This window comes from Macrobrachium nipponense, chromosome 7 (assembly GCF_015104395.2).
Source record: "Macrobrachium nipponense isolate FS-2020 chromosome 7, ASM1510439v2, whole genome shotgun sequence".
NCBI lineage: Eukaryota > Metazoa > Arthropoda > Malacostraca > Decapoda > Palaemonidae > Macrobrachium > Macrobrachium nipponense.
In genome coordinates this window covers 44144982-44149981 of record NC_061109.1, presented here as the reverse complement: position 1 = coordinate 44149981, position 5000 = coordinate 44144982, and the positions used below count along the sequence as shown (strand labels likewise).

At 33.2% G+C, this 5000-nt stretch overlaps 1 pseudogene; it reads left to right on the top strand.

Moving 5' to 3' along the window:
- The window catches only part of LOC135217583 (uncharacterized), a 17779-nt pseudogene extending 17396 nt beyond the window's left edge, over positions 1–383 (top strand).
- The last annotated feature ends 4617 nt before the right edge of the window (positions 384–5000 follow it).

The following is a 5000-nucleotide window of genomic DNA, read 5'->3' as shown; positions in this document are numbered from 1 at the left end:
TCTCATTACTTACTATAACAAAATATGGATCAGGAATGAGATGCATCCTCCACATTCTTGGAGCTGTTACAAACGCCCTGTTCGGGCTAACAACGATGTAAAAGGGTGGCACCATGCGATTAACAGAGTAGCAAAAACCAATTCAATTAACATGTACTTCTTAATTAGTATTCTCCATGATGAAGCCAGTAGTTAAACAAAAGAAAATGCACAGATACCAAAGGAAGCATGCTGTCAAAAAGCAAATTGCCCTTGATGACCTCTGGATGAAATATGAGAACAAATTCATATCAACATCAGACTTTCTAAACCACTGTGCCGAACTGATGGATCATGTAGATGAATAAGATTGTATCAACAATGTAGCATGCTGAATTCTATTGCTTGACAACTTTTAATTATTGTATGCAATTTTAATATGTTTATTATTTTATTGTAAGGCTTTGTTCTTATGGTTGTGTTGTTTGGATGAAATATGACAACAAACATTGTATTAACAATGTGCAGCTTGCTGAATTTTATCGCTTCACAACTTTTAATAAATGTATACAATTTCAATATGTTTATGGTTTTGTGTTTTATCTCCTTGTGTGTTCTTATTTCCTTACTTGGTATCTGGTACATAGCAGCCTTGTTTGGTGCATACAAGCCAAAGTAGTGGTACATAAGAGCCAGTACATAGCAGCCCAACAATGGTACATATAAACCAAACAAGTGGTACGTAGGAGCCGGTACATAGCAGCCGACGGCACATAGCAGCTGGCATTCTAAAGGCCCTGCAATCCACGTATGAACCCGAAAGCATTTATCTGCTCTGTGGATAAAGGCACTGTAATCCATGTATGAACCCGAAAGCATTTATCTGCTCTGTCGATAAAGGCACTGTAATCCATGTATGAACCCGGAAGCATTTATCTGCTCTGTCGATAAAGGCACTGTAATCCATGTATGAACCCGAAAGCATTTATCTGCTCTGTGGATAAAGGCACTTCAGTCCATGTATGAACCCGAAAGCATTTATCTGCTCTGTGGATAAAGGCACTTCAGTCCATGTATGAACCCGAAAGCATTTATCTGCTCTGTGGATAAAGGCACTGCAATCCATGTATGAACCCGAATTGACACAGACTTGAATCTTGATCAGGGGAAACCCAGATATATATACAATTCCCTTTGAGTGTACTACTTTATTCTCACGGTAAAACGAACTTTATATTAATTTCGCAGTTTTATATCTAAAATAAGAATTTAGTGTGTAAAATGAAAATGATTGACAAACTATCATATACTTATATATTATGTAACAGGCACCACACCTAAAATAAAATCCAAGATTTTACGCAGGTACTACAAAAGAAGGGGATGGGACCATTTGACGCGGCCGATTCGCCGCCGACCATTAGCCACCGCCAGTTCGCCTCCGAGGACGTTTTGCCGCCGCCTTTTCGTCACGGAGGACTATTCGCCGCCGCAAATAGGACGTTTGTTTTCATTGTTTTGAGTTATGTTGTTTGGTTGTTAAATGTAATGAATACACTTTTTTCAGGAAATGTCGTTTTTGTATAGTGTTTAAAAACAAAGAAATCCAAATTATTTCTTTTCCTAATAAATTTTTTCCAGTCTCCCTCAAGTCTTCAAAAGGAAACAGACATTCTTAGCAGACGTGGAAAAGAGAAGTTTCAACACGATGGCTTTATATACGTTTTTGAAAAATCATCTAAGAGTGATTCAAGCATCAAATTTTGGTGCTGCGAACAAAGGGGGCGAAAGTGAAAGCAAATTTAAAACGCCATGCAGAAGAATCACAGGAAGTACCTTGTGTTCTTATAAATAAATGTATAGCTGATGTGTTTTCGTCAGTCCAAGCAGAATGAAGAACATAATTCGACGAAAATATCGAAACGCGGACGAAGAATAAAAAAAAATTGTTCTCGAATACAAAGGTGAAAGAGACGCTTTGGAATATCTCAGAGGAATAGCCCATACCTATAAAATGAACTAAAGTTTCTATATTTTTTTTATTTTTTTTATCTTTTATATTTTTGTTATGATTTTTTAGTGTAAACCAATAACATTTTTTACAATGTTGGAATATCTTGAGGCATTTTTAAAACTTTTTCATAAGCCAATAAAATGTTTGTTTGTATTTTTTACTTTTTTTGTTTGTTTGTTAATTTGCTCCTTGATAAAATTAACTAAAAAAAATGGAAACTTGAAGAAGGAAAAAATCAATTCACACTGTATTTATATTTCTGGTGGCGAATAGTCTCTGGTGGTGAATTGTAGTCTCCGGTGGCGAAATGACCCAAGTGGCCAAAAGCTGGTGGCGAACTGGCGGTGGCTAATTGTCGGCGGCGAGTCGTCACCAACCCACTAAAGATATACCTGTGTCTTTCCTCAAGTTATAATTAAAAAACTAAATACAAATCAAGAATATGAAAGAATCCTATATATATATATATATATATATATATATATATATATATATATATATATCTATATATATATCTATATATATATATTATATATATATATTAATATAATAGATTTATACATATACACGCACACACACACACACACACATATAGATATAATATATATATATATATATATATATATATATATATATATATATAGTCTCAGTAATTGGCGGCTACTTGGATATCTTAGCTTGATGATAAATAACAGTGCCAAGACCAGGAAGAACATTCTTTATTAAACGAGCTTTCGAGGTTTAAAACCTCATCTTCAGGTTGAAAAAATGACAAGGATGAGAAATCACTAAAAAATTACATTAAAATGAATTGTCTTATTAAAAGCTTCAGTAAGAATATAAAATAAAACGAACATCACATACAAACTAAAAATTAAAAATTACGAAAAAACTAAAACAAAACGCAAAACATACAAAAACTGAAATAAAAATAAAAATAATATGAAAGGTAAACAAACTACACTCAAAAATAAAATGGCTAACGACCCACTTTGTGTACCTACTATGAAACTATATGATAGCTAGTTGAATACCGGACGAGTTGTTGTTCAATTCCGGTTTCATTTTCTTAATAAACAGCGACTCTGAAATTAAAAGGTCCAGTCTATTTGAGCAAAAAGACAGTACTCTAAAATCTAGGTACACAAAGTGAGTCGTTAGCCATTTTATTTTTGAGTGTAGTTTGTTTACCTTTCATATTATTTTTATCTTTATTTCTGTTTTTGTATGTTTTGCGTTTTGTTTTACTTTTTTTCGTAATTTTTAATTTTAAGCTTGTATGTGATGTTCGTTTTATTTTATATTCTTACTGAAGCTTTTAAATAAGACAATTCATTTTAATGTAATTTTTTAGTGATTTCTCATCCTTGTCATTTTTTCAGCCTGAAGATGAGGTTTTAAATCTCGAAAGCTCGTTTAATAAAGAATGTTCTTCCTGGTCTTGGCACTGTTATTTATCATCAAGCTATATATATATATATATATATATATATATATATATATATATATAATATATATATATACATCTGTTTTTCCCCCTTATCTTTTCTAAGTAAATAATACGTAACCTTTGTTAGTGGGGGCAGCTCCATTTCATTTTATTTCTCTCCCCAATTCTAATACCACATGCTTTTGGAAAGCCTCAGGGCATTTTTTCAAAAATACAGTTCGATAATATTTTATTCGGAAATGACTGCAGTTCTTCATATCACTTTATTCCCCCAAATCCCATGAAATATTCATTTCATTCGTTGAAGAATAAGAAATATTTGAATGGAGATTATACGAATCACTCATATTTATTTTAGTGGCCGGGGCGAATTGCCCGGGGGCATAATGGCACATAGGGGGAAAAGTATTGCGCCCATTGACACTGCCCGTTGAGGACTGAAAGGAATAGGATGAATGACAGTGACCTAAATAAGAGTCACTGACATTCATTTGATTTAGGAACCACGGGATGGTTACCTTTCGAACACCAGGCGAAATGGATGGAGGTTATTTCCACTTTTTGTGAGTCCTCACATCACAGGATGTGTTCCCCCGAATGAAAATGCTCTGTTTTAGTAGTGTTTTTGACGAGAAGTTTATTGCGTTCATTTAGTATTCTGTTCATTTATCCTGCTTTGATTCCATATAAAAACCAATTCTGCTTTATCGCTGGATTACGCATTTATACGAACCACTCGAATATAATCCTTTGCCTCAGAAAAATCGTACGACAACCACTCAAAACTAACATCGCAATAAATTGATGTTTCTATCGCTTAGTGATATATTTTAAGAAGTGCATTTCATTTCTATTAAGGATAGCTGGTTCGTCTAACTCTTCAGAAGTTACTAGCTTCCAAACGGGTCCTATCTTCCCTTCTTTTGCCAAAACCCGTAAAAATCATTTTGATTCTGTAAGCATTTCCGAGGTATATTATTTTCCATTCCAGTGCAGCTATCAAAATATCAGCCATAATCTGCAACCCGCATCTTTTAATCGCATTTTTTCTCTCTTTTATTATAGCATTCACCCACGTTAATCAACTTTTTAGACAAAGCAACCTAATCAGAAAGTCAGATTCATTATATATATATATATATATATATATATATATATATATATATAATATATATATATATATACATACATACATACATAAATACATGTAAATACAAACTAACGTGCACACACACACACACATATATATATATATATATATATATATATATATATATATATATATATAATATCGTGTTTAAATGTAAAGCACATCGGTACACAAGTTCGTTCGTGCGGAGGAGAGTGCAAACCGTCTACAACTGCAAGTGCATCTATCTGAATAAAAATAAAATACTTAGCGTAATTCACTTAGAAAGAACATAACTATCTTTCATAGGATCCTACGCAAAACCTATTGACCCAAATAATAACAGAAGAAATATCTCTGCAAAAGATACTCACATTAAGAAGAAGGAAATACGTGGCAGTCATGAACCCCTCAGAATTGCTCTGTCA